General features: G+C 36.3%; 1 pseudogene; it reads right to left on the bottom strand.

Annotated features, from left to right (window-relative positions):
• Positions 1–1271: 1271 nt before the first annotated feature.
• Positions 1272–22801, bottom strand: part of LOC143680139 (ferritin heavy chain pseudogene) — a 32395-nt pseudogene continuing 10865 nt past the window's right edge.

Below are 22801 nucleotides of genomic sequence, written 5' to 3' on the forward strand. Positions count from 1 at the left end.
AATTTTACTTTTCCAATACAAATGACCTTTCTTATCGCTAGCTTCATTTATTGACTAGCCCTCTCTTCCCAACCAAATCACCATGCCAACTTTGTCATATATCAACATTCCATTTATGTTTGGGTCAATTTTGGGCTGTCTATTCTGTTACATCGGGCAATATAAGTACATGGTGCTAACACCACACTAATTATCATAGCTTTGTAAAAAATTCTTGGTATTTAGTAGGGAAAATCTCTTCTTAATTTTCTTCTACATTAATGTATTGCATGGTCTTGGCCCTTTGTTTTTCAGTACACATTTTAGAACATGCTTCTCAAGTTGCACACACACACACAAAAAACCTGTTGGGATTTTTAATTGCCATTACATTGTATATATAGATCAATTTGGAAAGAATTGATATCTTTATGATTCTGAACCTTCCAATCCATGAACAAATGAAAGCTCTCTTTGTAAAGGTCTTCATTAATGCCATTCTGTAAAGATTTATTATTTTCTGTGCCCAAATCTTGCACATCTCTTGTTAGGTTTACTCCTAGGTACTTTGTAGCTTTTGTTGCTATTGTAAATGATGTCTTTAAAATTTTCACTTTTAAATTATTCGTTGCTGGTATAGAAATGAATCTGACTTTTGTATATTAATGTTATATCCAGCCACCTCGCTAAAACTCTTTTCTTTCTACTAATTTGTCTATTGATTTGTTTGTATTTTATATGTAAAATATCACTATCTGAAGGAAAATGCCAGTTTTATTTTCTCCCATCCGGTACTTCATACCTTTTATTTTTCTTGAAATATTACATAGGCTAGGACCTCCAGTACAGTGCAAGTAGATGTGGACATTCTTGATGTGATCCTGATTTTTCAAAAGGAAATTTATTGTAATTTTTGTGGCTAAATATAGAATGATATTTTTGTAGACTGTAAATCCTCTTTATCAGATTAAATAAGGTACCTTTATTTCTAGTTCAATCAATTTTTAAATTTTAAATGGATAGTGAATTCAATCAGACTTCTTTTTTACTTCTATTAGGATGATCATATAATTTTCCTCTTTTCATTTACCATCATGATAATATTTATAGATTTTTCTAATATTAAACTATCCTTACATTTCTAGGATAAAAAACATGATCATAAAGTATTATAGATTTTATATGCTGTTGTACTCAGCTTATATATATATTTTGGGGGGGTACCAAATTACTTTATTTGAAGGAATGGTACAAATGAAACAACTTGGTGGGTGTTGATACAACTTATAGAAAAGGCAAAGGTAAACCCAACATGCATGCACTGCTGTGGTGACCACAGAAGACACCCCGTGACTCTGGGGAAGACAGCATAAGGCTTAACTCTCATCATCACTGTTTCCCAGGGTGTGCTTGTCAAAGAGATACTCTGCCAAGCCAGAATCTGGGGCCCCCATCTTGTGCAAGTTGGTTACGTAGTCACCCAACTCTTTGATGGATTTCACCTGCTCATTCAGGTAATGTGTCTCAATGAAGTCACACAAATGGGGGTCATTTTTGTCAGTGGCCGGTTTGTGCAGTTCCAGTAGTGACTGATTCACCCTTTTTTTCCAAATGTAATGCACACTTCATTGCATTCAGCCCACTCTCCCAGTTGTCTTGTTCTGGTTTCTTGATATCCTGAAGGAAGAAGCAGCCACCTCATTGGTTCTACAGCTTCATAAGTTTCTCAGCATGTTCCCTTTCCTCATGAGATTGGTGAAGAAAATATTTGGAAAAGTCCTTCAAAGCCACATCATCACGGTCAAAGTAGTAAGACATCGACAGGGAGACTTAAGAGGTGTAGACCTCCAGGTTGATCTGGCGGTTAATGGCGGCCTCTGAGTCCTGGTTGTAGTTCTGGCGCTCAGCTTATATTTTCTGTAAGAATTTTGCATTTGTATTTATGAACAACATGGGCCTGTGATTTCCTTTTTCATTCTGTCCTCATCTGTTTGGTTTTCAAGGCTCATAGAATTATTTAAGGGGGATTCCCTCTTTTTTGTAGACTGTGTTTTGGTTTGCTAAAGCTGCCTGGAATGCAATATATCAGAAATGGGTTGGCTTTTTCAAAGGGGATTTATTAAACTGTAATAAACTGTACAGATTTACAGTTCTATGGTTATGAAAATGTCCCAATTAAGGCATCAAAAGGATGACACCTGGACTCTGAAGAAAGGCAGCTGGTATCTGGGACACCTCTGTCAGCTGGGAATGCACGTGTCTAACATCTACTGGTCCTTGCTCCAAGTTCCTTTTCTTTCAGGTTCTGATTCCAGTGGCTTTCTCTCTGTGTCCTATGTTTTGTCTCTTAGCATCTCTGGGGCATTCCTATCTCTCTAAATGTCCATGGGTCCTCTCTTAGCTTCTCTGGGGCAAACTCTGCATTTCATCTCTTAGCTTCCCTTGGGTCTCTCCAGTTTCTGGCTCTTTCAGTTTCTGTGGGTCCTTGCTTGGCATCTTCTGGGGTTTCTGTCTAAGCTCGATCTTTCTGTGAGCTCTCTTAGAGGACTCCAGTAAGAGGATTAAGACCCACCTTGAATGGGTTGTTTCCATGGAAACAACCTAATCAAAAGTTCCCACCCTACAATAGGTCTGCCCCACAGGTTGGATTAAAAGAACATAGGCTACTCTGGGATGTACAACAGATTTAAACCAGCACACTCTGAATAATTTATATAAGATTGGAATGATCTTCCCTTTCCATTTCAGTAGAATTCACTTAGAAAATTGTCTAGGCTAGATATTTTCTTTGTGGGAAGATTTTAAAATTTGGCTTTGATTTTTTAAAAAAAAGTTTGGGGACTTCAGGCATTTAATTTATCCTTAAGTCAGTTTACAAAGTTATATGTTTCTAGGAATTTTTCCATTCACTCAAAGTTTTTGTTTGTTAGCATAAAGTTCATATAGTATTCAATTTTCTTCTGAATCTCTGCTGTACTTATAGTTATTCCCCTTGTTTTCATTTATATTTTGTATGATAGATTATATTACCATATATTATTAAATGTTTGCCCCCCTTCTTATAAGAGGACTAGATATTCAAAACTATTGCCATGTGAGTTGCAGTGTCTCTTGAGAAGTGGAGGATATGTCTCAACCCATTGACGATGGAATTGGTCAAAATGGCATCACAGATGAACAAAAACTTTAAGAGATCAAAAGCTCTTTTGCTATTTTGTCTCTTCCTTGAGAAAGCAAGTCCTTGATGGGGATCCCAGAATGAAGAAGACATGTGGAGTGGAGCCCAGCAGAGTCACTGTGGACCTGCAGTCAACATATACAGTAAGCAATAAATAAAACTGGATTCTTGTAAGTCACTGAGATTTGGGATCTTATCAGTTACAAAAGCATTTTACACTGAAAACTGACTGATATTTATTTATGCTTTCTTTTTTTCTTATATAAGTCATTGCAGAGGTTTTTTTATTTTGATAGTCTTTTCAAAGAAATAAATTTTGGTCTTGTTGATTCTATCTATTGTATCTTTGCTTTCTATTTCATTTTCTGTTTTTATTTCTGCTCTATTTTCATTTCCTTCCTTCCACTTCCTTTGAGTTTATACATTGCTTACTTTCTATTTCTTAAGTTGTGTCCTTAGTTTTCAGTCCTTTTTTCTCTTCCATAAAAAGCATTTAAGGGGCGGGCCACAGTGGCTCAGCAGGTAAGAGTGCTTGCCTGCCATGCCCGAGGACCTGGGTTCGATTCCCAGTGCCTGCCCATGGAAAAAAAAAAAAAAAGCATTTAAGGCAATAACTTTCCCTTGAAGTGCTGCTTTATATATTCCACAGCTTTGATATATACTGTTTTCATTATTACATATAAAAATGAAATTATTCATTAGTTCTAAAATATATTTTAATTTTTATTATTTCCTCTTTCACTTGTAGTAATTTAAAAGAAATGATCATTAGTTTCCAAATATATGGAGATTTTAAAGTTAGCTGGTAACATAATTATATTGTGATAAGAGAACATGGTTTTTCTTTGAAAAGTTTTTTGGTATTTACTTTATAGCCTGAGTCATAATCTGGTCTTGTAAATGTTCCATATGTTTGAGAAGAATTTGTATTCTCTCATTGTTGATGAAAATTTCCATTTATATCTATTACTGTCTTAGTGCAAGTTTGTTAACTGTGTTGGTCAAAGATCCTATGTCTTTGCTGATTTTTTTTTAGTTAGAGAAGCTGTGGCTGATTTTTTTTTTTAATCTGTTTGAATCACCAGTCACAGAAAAAGACATGTTGAAAAATCATCTACAATGGTGGTGGATCTGTCAGATTTCTCCCTGTAGTTTTTATCAATTTATGCTTTATGTATTTTAGCATATTTTATTAGAAGCTCATATGTTCAGAACCATGTTATCTTCTTTTTGTAAAGTAAATCTTCTATCATTAGTCATCCCTTTCTATTCCTGTAATGCTCTTTGTTTTAAACCCTATTTTGTCTGATACTAACATAGCTAAACCACTTTCTTTTCTTTCTTTACTTCCTTCCTTCCTTCTTTCCTCCCATCCCTCCCTCCCTCCCTCCCCCTCCCTTCCTTCCTTCTCCACAAAGTAGGCATTGTCATTTTATTCTGCATGGACAATGTTTGTTTGGCTTATCTACTAAGGAAGGAAGAACATGTTGGCATGTGTATGTCAACCAGCTGCCACTAAGTACATCTAGGATAGCTCAATCTTATGGGACTGTCCTCCAAGAAGCCATGTAAAGTAGGTTTCAGAAAAGGTTGCCAAGAGGAATATTTTAAAGATATTGTCAATTATTCACCAAACTGCCTCAGGGAAAGAAGAGGAAAGAGTTTCTCTACTGGCCCTTATCTTTCTTTGGTTCTGAGGGTTAACGTTCCTTTGCCCCTACCCCAATGCATGTGTGTCTCCTAGTGTCTGATGACCCAACCTCAACAGGGTAGTTCCAGGAAAGAGGAAAGACACACAAGGTCTTGGTATGGAGTGAGGCCTGTCTTTGTGTGCCTGTATGAAATGGATTGGAATCTGCACAGAGATGGTCCTGACAGTGGTGGCTAAAGCTGGAACGAAAGATTTTGGGGACAGGTGAGGCCAAAAGGATCTGATTTTGGTGGGGCTGAAGTGAAGCAAAATAATTTCAGGTGGAAGACAGTGATTCAGGAAGGAATGAAGACCAATAAGAACGGTAAAATTCCAACATTAATATCTTGTGGGGTTTAAAATACAGAAAGAATTTACATATAAATGATGATAATAGCACAAAAGGAAGAGGGGTTTGGCCAACGGATATGAAGTTCAAAGATCCTTGCATTGTCCAAAAATGATAAATGTAAAACTTCAACTTCTGTGTGAGACTAAAGGGAGAAATGCTTATTTGGTACAAATTTATATTCTGGGTAGTACATCTCCTAATTTAACTTGTATGGTCAGTTTAATTGAACACCATAAGTATATGGAATCTTGAATAGGGCATGAGATTTTATTGGTTTGCCCAGGTTAATTGCCCCAATAAGTCCCAGAGTAATTTGGACAGTGAATAAAAAAGCATTTGCAAAGTCCCCTTGGGGGAATGGGGGAAATATCCAACTTCCCCATTTGCAGAATTTCTGATATTCTTGCAAGCAGTAGGGACAACCAAATCAGTAAGCCAAGATCTCAATCTTGGGGTTCACCCCTATGAAACTTATTCCTGCAAAGAAGAAGCTAAGCCTACTTAAAATTAGGCCTAAGAGTCACCTGCAGAGAACTTCTTTTGTTGCTCAGATGTGCCCTCTCTTTCTAAGACAACAGAGCAAGTGAACTGCCGCCCTTGACTCCCGGGGATGTAAACCTCCCTGGCAACATGGGACAGAAATACCAGGATAAGCCAGGTCCCAGCATCAAAGGATTAGAAAACCTTCTTGACCAAAAGGGGGAAGAGAGAAATAAGACAAAATAAAGTTTCAGTGGCTGAGAGATTTCAAACAGAGTTCAGAGGTTATCCTGGAGGTTATTCTTATGCACTATAAACCCTTTTTAGTTTATAGTGTATTGGAGTGGCTAGAGGGAAGTATCTGAAACTTTAGAGCTGTGTTCCAGTAGCCATGTTTCTTGAAGATGATTGTATAATGATACAGCTTTTACAGTGTGACTGTGTGATTGTGAAAACCTTGTGTCTGATGCTCCTTTTATCCAGGGTATGGACAGATGGGTAAAATATATGGATAAAAAATAAATAAATAATAGGGGGAGCAAAGGTTAAAATAAATTGAGTAGATTGAAATACTAGTGGTCAACAAGAGGGAGGGGTAAGGGGTATGGCATGTATGAGTTGCTTTTCTTTTCCTTTCTTTTTCTGGAGTGATGCAAATGTTCAAAAAAATTATCATGGTGATTAATACACATCTATGTGAAGATATTGTGAGCCGCTGATTGCACACCATATATGGAAGAATTTGTATGTCAAGAATGTTTGTATGTTTGTATGTTAAGTTTTTACAATAAAAATATAAAGAAAGAAATTGGGAACACATTTGTGGTCTGTACAGTAATCATTGAAAGAATAATAAACCTAATAGAGATGAAAATGGAATGATAAATTTAATCCAAAGGAAAAAAAAAAAAGGCAAGAAAGAGAAACAGAATAGGTTGGTCAAATAGAAAACAAGTTAGTAGAGTTTAAACCCAAACATTTCAGTAATGACATTAAATATAAATGGTCTAAATAGTTGAATTAAGATGAAGATTGTCAGACTGGATGAAAAAACAAACAAAAACCACAACTAAATGCTCATTATAAAAGACACACTTTAAATATAAGGACACAGGTGGAAAGTAAAAGGATGAACACTTATATTTATAACAAATATAAAACAAAATAAAGCATATATAGCAATACTAATGTCACATAAAGAAGACTGTGATGAACAGAAATGGAAAACCTCTTCAAAAACGAAATTGATAAATTGAGGGAGGACATGAAGAAGACATGGGCTGAACAAAAAGAAGAAATAGAAAAACTGAAAAAACAAATCACAGAGCTTATGGAAGTGAAGGATAAAGTAGAAAAGATGGAAAAAACAACGGATACCTACAATGATAGATTTAAAGAGACAGAAGATAGAATTAGTGATTTGGAGTATGGAACATCTGAATTCCAAAAAGAAACAGAAACTATCAGGAAAAGAATGGAAAAATTTGAACAGGGTATCAGGGAACTCAAGGACAATATGAACCGCACAAATATACGTGTTGTGGGTGTCCCAGAAGGAGAAGAGAAGGGAAAAGGAGGAGAAAAACTAATGGAAGAAATTATCACTTAAAATTTCCCAACTCTTATGAAAGACCTAAAATTACAGATCCAAGAACTGCAGCACACCCCAAAGAGATTAGACCCAAATAGGCATTCTCCAAGACACTTACTAGTTAGAATGTCAGAGGTCAAAGAGAAAGAGAGGATCTTGAAAGCAGCAAGAGAAAAACAATCCATCACATACAAGGGAAACCCAATAAGACTATGTGTAGATTTCTCAACAGAAACCACGGAAGCTAGAAGACAGTGGGATGATATATTTAAATTACTAAAAGAGAAAAACTGCCAACCAAGAATTCTATATCCAGCAAAATTGTCCTTCAAAAATGAGGGAGAAATTAAAACATTCTCAGACAAAAAGTCACTGAGAGAATTTGTGACCAAGAGACCAGCTCTGCAAGAAATACTAAAGGGAGCACTAGAGTCAGATACGAAAAGACAGAACAGAGAGGTATGGAGAAGAGTGTAGAAAGAAGGAAAGTCAGATATGATATATATAATACAAAAGGCAAAATGGTAGAGGAAAATATTATCCAAACAGTAATAACACTAAATGTTAATGGACTGAATTCCCCAATCAAAAGACACAGACTGGCAGAATGGATTAAAAAACAGGATCCTTCTATATGCTGTCTACAGGAAACACATCTTAGACCCAAAGATAAACATAGGTTGAAAGTGAAAGGTTGGGAAAAGATATTTCATGCAAATAACAACCAGAAAAGAGCAGGAGTGGCTATACTAATATCCAACAAATTAGACTTCAAATGTAAAACAGTTAAAAGAGACAAAGAAGGACACTATATACTAATAAAAGGAACAATTAAACAAGAAGATATAACAATCATAAATATTTACGCACCGAACCAGAATGCCCCAAAATACGTGAGGAATACACTGCAAATACTGAAAAGGGAAATAGACACATCTACCATAATAGCTGGAGACTTCAATTCACCACTCTCATCAATGGACAGAACATCTAGACAGAGGATCAATAAAGAAATAGAGAATCTGAATATTACTATAAAGGAGCTAGACTTAACAGACATTTATAGGACATTAAATCCCACAACAGCAGGATACACCTTTTTCTCAAGTGCTCATGGATCATTCTCAAAGATAGACCATATGCTGGGTCACAAAGCAAGTCTTAACAAATTTAAAAAGATTGAAATCATACACAACACTTTCTCGGATCATAAAGGAATGAAGTTGGAAATCAATAATAGGCAGAGCGCCAGAAAATTCACAAATACGTGGAGGCTCAACAACACACTCTTAAACAACCAGTGGGTCAAAGAAGAAATTGCAAGAGAAATTAGTAAATACCTCAAGGCGAATGAAAATGAAAACACAACATATCAAAACTTATGGGACACAGCAAAGGCAGTGCTAAGAGGGAAATTTATTGCCCTAAATGCCTATATCAGAAAATAAGAAAAGGCAAAAATGCAGGAATTAACTGTCCACTTGGAAGAACTGGAGAAAGAACAGCACACTAATCCCAAAGCAAGCAAAAGGAAAGAAATAACAAAGATTAGAGCAGAAATAAATGAAATTGAAAACATGAAAACAATAGAGAAAATCAATAAGACCAGAAGTTGGTTCTATGAGAAAATCAATAAGATTGATGGGCCCTTAGCAAGATTGACAAAAAGAAGAAGAGAGAAGATGCAAATAAATAAGATCAGAAATGGAAGAGGAGACTTAACTACTGACCTCACAGAAATAAAGGAGGTAATAACAGGTTACTATGAACAACTTTACGCTAATAAATACAACAACTTAGATGAAATGGACGGGTTCCTGGAAAGACATGAACAACCAACTTTGACTCAAGAAGAAATAGATGACCTCAACAAACCAATCACAAGTAAAGAGATTGAATTAGTCATTCAAAAGCTCCCTAAAAAGAAAAGTCCAGGACCAGACGGCTTCACATGTGAATTCTATCAAACATTCCAGAAAGAATTAGTACCAACTCTCCTCAAACTCTTCAAAAAAATTGAAGTGGAGGGAAAACTACCTAATTCACTCTATGAAGCCAACATCACCCTCATACCAAAATCAGGCAAAGATATTACAAAAAAAGAAAACGACAGACCAATCTCTCTAATGAATATAGATGCAAAAATCCTCAATAAAATTCTAGCAAATCGTATCCAACAACACATTAAAAGAATTATACATCATGACCAAGTAGGATTCATCCCAGGTATGCAAGGATGGTTCAACATAAGAAAATCAATTAATGTAATACACCATATCAACAAATCAAAGCAGAAAAATCACATGATCATCTCAATTGATGCAGAGAAGGCATTTGACAAGATTCAACATCCTTTCCTGTTGAAAACACTTCAAAGGATAGGAATACAAGGGAACCTCCTTAAAATGATAGAGGGAATATATGAAAAACCCACAGCTAATATCATCCTCAATGGGGAAAAATTGAAAACTTTCCCCCTAAGATCAGGAACAAGACAAGGATGTCCACTATCACCATTATTATTCAACATTGTGTTGGAGGTTCTAGCCAAAGCAATTAGACAAGAAAAAGAAATACAAGGCATCAAAATTGGAAAGGAAGAAGTAAAACTATCACTGTTTGCAGACGATATGATACTATACATCAAAAACCCGGAAAAATCCACAACAAAACTACTAGAGCTAATAAATGAGTACAGCAAAGTAGCAGGTTACAAGATCAACATTCAAAAATCTGTAGCATTTCTATACACTAGTAATGAACAAGCTGAGGGGGAAATCAAGAAACGAATCCCATTTACAATCGCAACTAAAAGAATAAAATACCTAGGAATAAATTTAACTAAAGAGACAAAAAACCTATATAAAGAAAACTACAAAAAACTGCTAAAAGAAATCACAGAAGACCTAAATAGATGGAAGGGCATACCGTGTTCATGGATTGGAAGACTAAATATAATTAAGATGTCAATCCTACCTAAACTGATCTACAGATTCAATGCAATACCAATCAAAATCCCAACAACTTATTTTTCAGAACTAGAAAAACCAATAAGCAAATTTATCTGGAAGGGCAGGTTGCCCCGAATTGCTAAAAACATCTTGAGGAAAAAAAACGAAGCTGGAGGTCTTGCGCTGCGTGACTTTAAGGCATATTATGAAGCCACAGTGGTCAAAACAGCATGGTATTGGCATAAAGATAGATAAATCGACCAATGGAATCAAATAGAGTGCTCAGAAATAAACCCTCTCATCTATGGACATTTGATCTTTGATAAGGCAGTCAAGCCAACTCACCTGGGACACAACAGTCTCTTCAATAAATGGTGCCTAGAGAACTGGATATCCATATGCAAAAGATGAAAGAAGACCTGTATCTCACACCTTATACAAAAGTTAACTCAAAATGGATCAAAGATCTAAACATTAGGTCTAAGACCATAAAACAGTTAGAGGAAAATGTAGGGAGATATCTTATGAATCTTAAAATTGGAGGCTGTTTTATGGACCTTAAACCTAAAGCAAGAGCACTGAAGAAAGAAATAAATAAATGGGAGCTCCTCAAAATTAAACACTTTTGTGCATCAAGAACTTCATCAAGAAAGTAGAAAGACAGCCTACACAATGGGAGATAATATTTGGAAATGACATATCAGATAAAGGTCTAGTATCCAGAATTTATAAAGAGATTGTTCAACTCAACAACAAAAAGACAGCCAACCCAATTACAAAATGGGAAAAAGACTTGAACAGACACCTACCAGAAGAGGAAATACGAATGGCCAAGAGGCACATGAAGAGATGCTCAATGTCCCTGGCCATTAGAGAAATGCAAATCAAAACTACAATGAGATATCATCTCACACCCACCAGAATGGCCATTATCAACAAAACAGAAAATGACAAGTGCTGGAGAGGATGCGGAGAAAGAGGCACACTTATCCACTGTTGGTGGGAATGTCAAATGGTGCAACCACTGTGGAAGGCAGTTTGGCGGTTCCTCAAAAAGCTGAATATAGAATTGCCATATGACCCAGTAATACCATTGCTAGGTATCTACTCAGAGGACTTAAGGGCAAAGACACAAACGGACATTTGCACACCAATGTTTATAGCAGCGTTATTTACAATTGCAAAGAGATGGAAACAGCCAAAATGTCCATCAACAGAAGAATGGCTAAACAAACTGTGGTATATACATACGATGGAATATTATGCAACTTTAAGACAAGATAAACTTATGAAGCATGTAATAACATGGATGGACCTAGAGAACATTATGCTGAGTGAGACTAGCCAAAAACTAAAGGATAAATACTGTATGGTCCCACTGATATGAACGGACATTCGAGAATAAACTTGGAATATGTCATTGGTAACAGAGTCCAGCAGGAGTTAGAAACAGGGTAAGATAATGGGTAATTGGACCTGAATGGATACAGACTGTGCAACAGGATTAGATACAAAAATGCAAAAATGGACAGCACAATAATACCTAAGTGTAAAGTAATCATGTTAAAACACTGAATGAAGCTGCATCTGAGCTATAGGGTTTTGTTTTGTTTTTTTAACTATTATTATAGTTGCCATATGACCCAGTAATACCATTGCTAGGTATCTACTCAAAGGACTTAAGGGCAAAGACACATTTCTTTTCTCTATATTAACATTCTGTATCTTTTGCTGTTGTGTTGCTAGTTCCTCTAAACCGATGCAAATGTACTAAGAAACGATGATCATGCATCTATGTGATGATGTTAAGAATTACTGATTGCATATGTAGAATGGTATGATTTCTAAATGTTGTGTTAATTTCTTTTTTTTCCGTTAATTAATAATAAAAAAAAGAAGACTGTGAGATAAGAAGCAAATAAAAAGGGCTATTTCATAATAATAGGGTTAGTTGACTAAGAAGATATGATAATATAAAATCTATGTACCAAATAGCAAAGCATCAGAATATAAAGCGAGAGAGAGAAAAAGAAAAAGAAAAAATACGTGACTAAAAGGAGAAATAGATAAATTCTCAATTATAGTAGGAGATTTCAACATACCTCTCTTATTAACAAGAAGAATATGAAGACAAAAATTCAGTAGGGATATAAAATCTTTGAACAATGCAACAAACAAATTCTAAATGCTACATACAAAACACTGCCACAAAAATTGCAGAATATAGATTCTTTTCAAGTGAGCACATGCAACATTTACCGAAACTGAGTATGTAGTAAGCCATAAAGCAACTTTCAGCAAACTTCAAAAGACTGAAATTAAACAGTATATTCTCTAGTTAGAATGGAATTAATCTAGAAATTGATAAAAAAGATAAGAATATCCCCAGATGCTTGGAAATTAAGCATTATACTTCTAAATACTTGATAGATTAAAGAAGTCACAATAGAAATAAGAAATTAGAGCTGAATAATATAAAAAATATATGAACTTGTAGGAGGCAGTAAAAGCTGGGTTTAGAGGAAACACGTAACCTTAAAATTTATAACCTATCAATTAGAATATAGAATACATAGAAAAATAACATAGAAAAAAAGGCTGAAAATTTGCTTGCAAGTATCTCAAGAAGTTAGAAAAAGAACAATAAATGAACACAAAGAGGAAGAGTATAATAAAGATAGGAGCGATAACTAATTGTAAAAATAAAATTAAGTTTAGTTTTTACACAAAACGGTGTGAAGTGGGGGGAAATGAAACTTACTAAACAAAGGCTGCAAAACCAGCCCAGCCTGGTTCCCAAGCTGGGGGGGGGCGGGGGGCGGCGAGGGGAGGGGGGCCGCCTATGTAAGCTTGGGCACCAGCACATCTCCTTATATGGGAAAAAATTGTAAGTTGGGCCTCTTAGATAGGCTGTAATCTCTGGAGTACCCCAGCCAATGAGGAAACAGGAGAGGGATTTGTATGTTAGGGTTAGGGTATAAGTACTGCTGCCTCCTGTTTGGGGTACCAGCGATCACATTTTGGTTGTGTAGCTGTTCCTACAAGGTCATTAATAAATTCTTTTCTCCTCCACAGTAGGGTGAGCATCTGTTCTCTTTCAGGTATGGCTTTCTTTCCAACACTAATGAAACAGAACAAGTGTATGATTGAGAGATTCAATAGAGGCACAAGTTGGTTCTTTGGAAAGACTGTTAAAACGGAAAAAAGCCCTGGTAAGACTGATCAAGAATAAAAGAGAGGAGACATGAATAACATCAGGAAAGATCCTATCTTTATAGATAGTATCTTTTTTTATAGCTCCTATTAAAGAGTGGTAAGAAATACAGCTGCCTGACTCCTGCTCCCAGAGAAATGTATTTTAATTGGCCTGGTTAGAGAAACTGGTCCCTGGTGAGCTAATGTGCTGCTGAGATTGAGAACTTCAGCTGTGGGGTGATTGGCAGGGTCATTGTTGGAGAATACCTGATGTTGGCATCTTTGGGCCTTTTCTCTTAAACTGTTCAGATTCTCCAATGAAAAATCATCCAGTTTCCTGCCAAATAAGCCTAGTTTATAGCTTTCTGGGAATTAAGCAGGGAAGAGGCCTGAGGATGTTAATGTTCAGTAAATAAGCTTTCCCTTAATCCTTCTGTTTTCAGAACAGTAATCCCTACCCTTGGACTATATACCCTTTCTCCAGAGACTAGATCTGTGTCGTCTTAGAGGGGCAGCCACACAACTGTGCCTTATGAGTTGCCGTGGGATTTAGCTGTTTCTTAAACTGACTTTCTATCTTTGTACCCCTTATTGAGGTATCTGGTGCCATCAATTGCTGAGTTTTGGGGGCTTCTGCAGTGCATATCAGGTTCCTTCTCACACGTAAATATTTTCCCACAGCCTATCTCTTTTTGTATAACATTGTCTGTGGGGTCATTTTTTTTTTTAAATGTTTTAAATTATAATGTGGTCAAATCTGTCAATCTGTTTTCTTTTGTTTTTCTTGTGTTGTTCCCATCACAGTCTGTTAGAGTCATCCTTTCCTGTCTTACCTCACTGATCAGAATTGTCACAATCATGACATAACTGTCATAAACTAAATGTACTTGTGCAGATGGTTCCCTTTATGAACTCCATTCTGTTCCACTGACTTTTGTCCTACTTATTCCAATACCACACTGTTTTTGTTCTTGTTTTCCAGGAGCTCAATGAATGCTTTATTATAAATTTCTCTAAATTTATTCTACTTTAGTTTGGAGAAAGATAATGAATTCCTTTATATATAGACATATATAAATCACAGAATCAAGAAGTTTTAATATAAGATTGATTCCCTCCCCTGCCAAAGGCATTAGGCCTAGATGGTTTTATAGGTGAGTTCCACTAAGTTATCCTTGATTTCTCTCTTTCTCTCACATTCATTGCATCAGCTGGTCTGCTCAATTCTATCAACAAAACACATCCAGAGTTTTCTCACTCTGTCTTCACTGCCATCACTCTAGGTTGGACTGCAACAGTCTCCTAACTGGTCTCACTTCCACCATTTTCCCCAATCCATTTTCACACATTTATCAGAGCTATATTTAAAAATTAAATCAGATCAAATCATCTTCCCAACCCTTTGAGGAAATCCCATCAATGACTTTATATTGCTCTTAGAATAAAGACAAATATTTCTCAACAGAGCCTACAATGTCTGCCTCTGCCTACCTTTCTAATGTCATCCTCTAACAATATCCCCCTTTATCACTGCACTCCAGTCATACTAGTCTTATTTCACATCTTAGAATGTACCAAGTGTTGTTGTTTTAAAAGAGTAATACATGTTGAAGAACTGGGACTCATACTAGGAATGCGAGGGTGTGCTAAAATAAGAAATAATTAGTAATTTAATTCACCACATTATGGACTTAAAGAGGAAGATGAATAAATCATCTCAGTGGTTTCTAAAAAGGTGTATTTGATAGAATTCAACAACCATACTGATGAAAAACTCTTAGTAATTGAGGAGTTGAAGAGGCTTGGTAAGATAGGAACAAGAAACCTACAGAGAGCATCCTACTGAAACAGATGCATTCATTAAAGTTAACGGCAAGAAAAAGATGCCTGCTAACACTGCTGCTAATGAACACTATACAGAAGGTAGTCCTATGCAATAAGACAAGAAAAATAAATTAATTAAAAATATTGCAAAGGGACTTCCTGGAAGATGGCGGCTTAGTAAGACGCGCGGATCTTAGTTTCTTCTCCAGGACACCTACTAGGGGAGTAGAAACGATACAGAAAGCGCCCAAAGCCACAACAGAGATAAAAAAGACAGCGTACCCCATCCTGGAACGGCTGGCTGGCTGAGAGAAGCAGCTCGGGTGAGATCGCCGAGGCGCGCGGGCCTTACCGGGTGGGGTGGCAAGCGGCCGGAGTTACTCCCTTCCCCCTTCCCGGGCCGGCTGGGAGAATTGGAGAGGCGGTCCCCTGAAACAAAGACGGCTGGCGCCCACACCACGCGCAGCCCCCGGACCAACTGAGAGAATTGGATCGGAAACCCCCAGGCCGCGGAGAACGGTGACGGGTGGGGGAGGCCCCTTCCAAACCCGTGACTCCCGGGGAACGTGCACTCTCTCGGGCGGGCCGCTGCCGCTGGCGCCCTCCCGCCACGCTTGTTGCCCAGGGCCGACTAGGAAATTCGGACGGGCTCTTTCCCTGGCTGCGGCGACCAGCAACCCTCCCTGCATTCGGACCCCGGGCCGGCTCAAGCCGCTTCGGCTAGCGAACCCCCAGGACGGCGAGAGTTTTCCAAAGTTTAAGGTCCCACAGCACCTTTTACTGGTGGGACCCGCAGACAAACGGGTGCCACGAGCGCCACCTACTGGGCAGGATAAGAAAAACAGAACCCAGAGATTTCACAGAAAAATATTACAACCTTGCTGGGTCCAACACCAAGAGAAATCTGAATAAATGCCCAGACGCCAGCAGCAGAAGATAACTGTCCACGCTCAAAAGATTGAGAATATGGCTCAGTCAAAGGAACAAACCAATAGCTCAAATGAGACACAAGAGCTGAGACAACTAATGCTGAATATACGAACAGAAATGGAAAACCTCTTCAAAAATGAAATCGATAAATTGAGGGAGGACATGAAGAGGACATGGGCTGAACATAAAGAAGAAATAGAAAAACTGAAAAAACAAATCGCAGAACTTATGGAAGTGAAGGACAAAGTAGCAAACATAGAAAAAATAATGGATAGCTACAATGATAGATTTAAAGAGACAGAAGATAGAATTAGTGATTTGGAGGATGGAACATCTGAATTCCAAAAAGAAACAGAAACTATAGGGAAAAGAATGGAAAAATTTGAACAGGGTATCAGGGAACTCAAGGACAATATGAACCGCACAAATATACGTGTTGTGGGTGTCCCAGAAGGAGAAGAGAAGGGAAAAGGAGGAGAAAAACTAATGGAAGAAATTATCACTGAAAATTTCCCAACTCTTATGAAAGACCTAAAATTACAGATCCAAGAAGTGCAGCACACCCCAAAGAGATTAGACCCAAATAGGCATTCTCCAAGACACTTACTAGTTAGAATGTCAGAGGTCAAAGAGAAAGAGAAGATCTTGAAAGCAGCAAGAGAAAAACAATCCATTACATACAAGGGAAACCCAATAAGACTTTGTGTAGATTTCTCAGCAGAAACCATGGGAGCTAGAAGACAGTGGGATGATATATTTAAAATACTAAAAGAGAAAAACTGCCAACCAAGACTCCTATATCCAGCAAAATTATCCTTCAAAAATGAGGGAGAAATTAAAACATTCTCAGACAAAAAGTCACTGAGAGAATTTGTGACCAAGAGACCAGCTCTGCAAGAAATACTAAAGGGAGCACTAGAGTCAGATACAAAAAGACAGAAGAGAGAGATATGGAAAAGAGTGTAGAAAGAAGGAAAATCAGATATGATATATATAATACAAAAGGCAAAATGTTAGAGGAAAATATTATCCAAACAGTAATAACACTAAATGTCAATGGACTGAATTCCCCAATCAAAAGACATAGATTGGCAGAATGGATTAAAAAACAGGATCCTTCGATATGCTGTCTACAGGAAACACATCTTAGACCCAAAGATAAACATACGTTGAAAGTGAAAGGTTGGGAAAAGATATTTCATGCAAATAACAACCAGAAAAGAGCAGGAGTGGCTATACTAATATCCAACAAATTAGACTTCAAATGTAAAACAGTTAAAAGAGACAAAGAAGGACACTATATACTAATAAAAGGAACAATTAAACAAGAAGACATAACAATCATAAATATTTACGCACCGAATCAGAATGCCCCAAAATACGTGAGGAATATACTGCAAACACTGAAAAGGGAAATAGACTCATATACCATAATAGTTGGAGACTTCAACTCACCACTCTCATCAAGGGACAGAACATCTAGACAGAGGATCAACAAAGAAATAGAGAATCTGAATATTACTATAAATGAACTAGACTTAATAGACATTTATAGGACATTACATCCCACAACAGCAGGATACACCTTTTTCTCAAGTGCTCATGGATCATTGTCAAAGATAGACCATATGCTGGGTCACAAAGCAAGTCTCAACAAATTTAAAAAGATTGAAATCTTACACAACACTTTCTCGGACCATAAAGGAATGATGTTGGAAATCAATAATAGGCAGAGTGCCAGAAAATTCACAAATACGTGGAGGCTCAACAACACACTCCTAAACAACGACTGGGTCAAAGAAGAAATTGCAAGAGAAATTAGCAAATACCTCGAGGCGAATGAAAATGAAAACACAACATATCAAAACTTATGGGACGCAGCAAAGGCAGTGCTAAGAGGGAAATTTATTGCTCTAAATGCCTATATCAGAAAAGAAGAAAAGGCAAAAATTCAGGAATTAACTATCCATTTGGAAGAACTGGAGAAAGAACAGCAAGCTAACCCCAAAGCAAGCAAAAGGAAAGAAATAACAAAGATTAGAGCACAAATAAATGAAATTGAAAACATGAAAACAATAGAGAAAATCAATAAGGCCAGAAGTTGGTTCTATGAGAAAATCAATAAGATTGATGGACCCTTAGCAAGATTGACAAAAAGAAGAAGAGAGAGGATGCAAATAAATAAGATCAGAAATGGAAGAGGAGACATAACTACTGACCTCACAGAAATAAAGGAGGTAATAACAGGATACTATGAACAACTTTACGCTAATAAATACAACAATTTAGAGGAAATGGACGGGTTCCTGGAAAGACATGAACAACCAACTTTGACTCAAGAAGACATAGATGACCTCAACAAACCAATCACAAGTAAAGAAATTGAATTAGTCATTCAAAAGCTTCCTAAAAAGAAAAGTCCAGGACCAGATGGCTTCACATGTGAATTCTACCAAACGTTCCAGAAAGAATTAGTACCAATTCTCTTCAAACTCTTCAAAAAAATCGAAGTGGAGGGAAAACTACCTAATTCATTCTATGAAGCCAACATCACCCTCATACCAAAACCAGGCAAAGATATTACAAAAAAAGAAAACGACAGACCAATCTCTCTAATGAATACAGATGCAAAAATCCTCAATAAAATTCTAGCAAATCGTATCCAACAGCACATTAAAAGAATTATACATCATGACCAAGTAGGATTCATCCCAGGTATGCAAGGATGGTTCAACATAAGAAAATCAATTAATGTAATACACCATATCAACAAATCAAAGCAGAAAAATCACATGATCATCTCCATTGATGCAGAGAAGGCATTTGACAAGATTCAACATCCTTTCCTGTTGAAAACACTTCAAAAGATAGGAATACAAGGGAACTTCCTTAAAATGATAGAGGGAATATATGAAAAACCCACAGCTAATATCATCCTCAATGGGGAAAAATCGAAAACTTTCCCCCTAAGATCAGGAACAAGACAAGGATGTCCACTATCACCACTATTATTCAACATTGTGTTGGAGGTTCTAGCCAGAGCAATTAGACAAGAAAAAGAAATACAAGGCATCAAAATTGGAAAGGAAGAAGTAAAACTATCACTGTTTGCAGACGATATGATACTATACGTCGAAAACCCAGAAAAATCCACAACAAAACTACTAGAGCTAATAAATGAGTACAGCAAAGTAGCAGGTTACAAGATCAACATTCAAAAATCTGTAGCATTTCTATACACTAGTAATGAACAAGCTGAGGGGGAAATCAAGAAACGAATCCCATTTACAATTGCAACTAAAAGAATAAAATACCTAGGAATAAATTTAACTAAAGAGACAAAAAACCTATATAAAGAAAACTACAAAAAACTGCTAAAAGAAATCACAGAAGACCTAAATAGATGGAAGGGCATACCGTGTTCATGGATTGGAAGACTAAATATAGTTAAGATGTCAATCCTACCTAAATTGATTTACAGATTCAATGCAATACCAATCAAAATCCCAACAACTTATTTTTCAGAAATAGAAAAACCAATAAGCAAATTTATCTGGAAGGGCAGGGTGCCCCGAATTGCTAAAAACATCTTGAGGAAAAAAAACGAAGCTGGAGGTCTCGCGCTGCCTGACTTTAAGGCATATTATGAAGCCACAGTGGTCAAAACAGCATGGTATTGGCATAAAGATAGATATATCGACCAATGGAATCGAATAGAGTGCTCAGATATAGACCCTCTCATCTATGGACATTTGATCTTTGATAAGGCAGTCAAGCCAACTCACCTGGGACAGAGCAGTCTCTTCAATAAATGGTGCCTAGAGAACTGGATATCCATATGCAAAAGAATGAAAGAAGACCCATCTCTCACACCCTATACAAAAGTTAACTCAAAATGGATCAAAGATCTAAACATTAGGTCTAAGACCATAAAACAGTTAGAGGAAAATGTTGGGAGATATCTTATGGATCTTACAACTGGAGGCGGTTTTATGGACCTTAAACCTAAAGCAAGAGCACTGAAGAAGGAAATAAATAAATGGGAACTCCTCAAAATTAAACACTTTTGTGCATCAAAGAACTTCATCAAGAAAGTAGAAAGACAGCCTTCACAATGGGAGACAATATTTGGAAATGATATATCAGATAAAGGTCTAGTATCCAGAATTTATAAAGAGATTGTTCATCTCAACAACAAAAAGACAACCAACCCAATTACAAAATGGGAAAAAGACTTGAACAGACACCTCTCAGAAGAGGAAATACGGATGGCCAAGAGGCACATGAAGAGATGCTCAATGTCCCTGGCCATTAGAGAAATGCAAATCAAAACCACAATGAGATATCATCTCACACCCACCAGAATGGCCATTATCAACAAAACAGAAAATGACAAGTGCTGGAGAGGATGCGGAGAAAGAGGCACACTTATCCACTGTTGGTGGGAATGTCAAAGGGTGCAACCACTGTGGAAGGCAGTTTGGCGGTTCCTCAAAAAGCTGAATATAGAATTGCCATACGACCCAGCAATACCTTTGCTAGGTATCTACTCAAAGGACTTAAGGGCAAAGACACAAACGGACATTTGCACACCAATGTTTATAGCAGCATTATTTACAATTGCAAAGAGATGGAAACAGCCAAAATCTCCATCAACAGAAGAGTGGCTAAACAAACTGTGGTATATACATACGATGGAATATTATGCAGCTTTAAGACAAGATAAACTTATGAACCATGTAATAACATGGATGGACCTAGAGAATATTATGCTGAGTGAATCCAGCCAAAAACTAAAGGACAAATACTGTATGGTCCCACTGATGTGAACGGACATTCGAGAATAAACTTGAAATATGTCATTGGTAACAGAGTTCAGCAGGAGTTAGAAACAGGGTAAGACAATGGGTAATTGAAGCTGAAGGGATACAGACTGTGCAACAGGACTAGATACAAAAACTCAAAAATGGACAGCACAATAATACCTAATTGTAAAGTAATCATGTTAAAACACTGAATGAAGCTGCATCTGAGCTATAGGTTTTTGTTTTGTTTTGTGTTGTTTTGTTTTGATTTTACTATTATTACTTTTATTTTTTTCTCTATATTAACATTCTATATCTTTTTCGGTTATGTTGCTAGTTCTTCTAAACCAATGCAAATGTACTAAGAAATGATGATCATGCATCTATGTGATGATGTTAAGAATTAATGATTGCATGTGTAGAATGGTATGATCTCTAAATGTTGGGTTAATTTCTTTTTTTCCGTTAATTAAAAAAAAAAAAAAGAAGGGATAATTGGAGATGAAGGGATACAGACTGTACAACGGGACTGGATATAAAAACTCAGAAATGGACAGCACAATACTACCCAATTGTAATGCAATTATGTTAAAACACTGAATGAAGCTGCATGTGAGGTATAGGTTTTTTGTTTTTGTTTTTTTTGTTTTTTTTCTTTCTATTATTGTTTTAATTCTTATTCTGTTGTCTTTTTATTTCTTTTTCTAAATCGATGCAAATGTACTAAGAAATGATGAATATGCAACTATGTGATGTTATTAAGAATTACTGATTGTACATGTAGATTGGAATGATTTCTAATTGTTTTGTTAATTCTTTTTTTAATTAATAAAAAAAAAATATTGCAAAGGTTTAGAAAACTCTTGTCGCTTGCAAATCATCAACCTAGACAATTCCGGAGAGGCAACTGCAAAACCATTATAACTTATGAATTAAAATGCCTGAATACAGAATGAATATATAAAAAAATTAGTTTTCCTACATATTAACAGTGAATAACTTAAAAATGTACTGGAAAAATGTTCCAGAATCAAAGAGATGGAAGGATCTCAAGATATATTATCCTGACTTATATGGGAATTTTCTGAATTAAAATATAGGAGATTGATTAAAGGGAGTTCACTTTAGAATGCAAAACTAAATCTCTTTTTTAATTATTAATTAAAAAAATTAACTAACACAACATTTAGAAATCATTCCATTCTACATATACAATCAGTAATTCTTAATATCGTCACATAGATGCATATTCATCATTTCTTAGTACATTTGCATCGATTCAGAAAAAGAAATAGAAAGACAACAGAAAAAGAAATAAAATGATAATACAGAGAAAAAAATAAAAATAATAAAAAATAAAATAAAAAATAAAAAAAACAAAAAAAACTATACTTCAGATGCAGCTTTATTCAGTGTTTTAACATAACTACATTACAATTAGGTATTATTGTGCTGTCCATTTCTGAGTTTTTGTATCCAGTCCTGTTGCACAGTCTGTATCCCTTCAGCTCCAATTACCCATTCTCTTACCCTATTTCTATCTCCTGATGGTCTCTGTTACCAATGACATATTCCAAGATTATTCTCTAATGTCGGTTCACATCAGTGGGACCATACAGTATTTGTCCTTTAGTTTTTGGCTAGTCTCACTCAGCATAATGTTCTCTAGGTCCATCCATGTTATTACATGCTTCATAAGTTTATTCTGTCTTAAAGCTGCATAATATTCCATCGTATGTATATACCACAGTTTGTTTAGCCACTCGTCTGTTGATGGACATTTTGGCTGTTTCCATCTCTTTGCAATTGTAAATAATGCTGCTATA

The sequence above is a fragment of the Tamandua tetradactyla genome, chromosome 4, assembly GCF_023851605.1.
Source record: "Tamandua tetradactyla isolate mTamTet1 chromosome 4, mTamTet1.pri, whole genome shotgun sequence".
Lineage (NCBI taxonomy): Eukaryota > Metazoa > Chordata > Mammalia > Pilosa > Myrmecophagidae > Tamandua > Tamandua tetradactyla.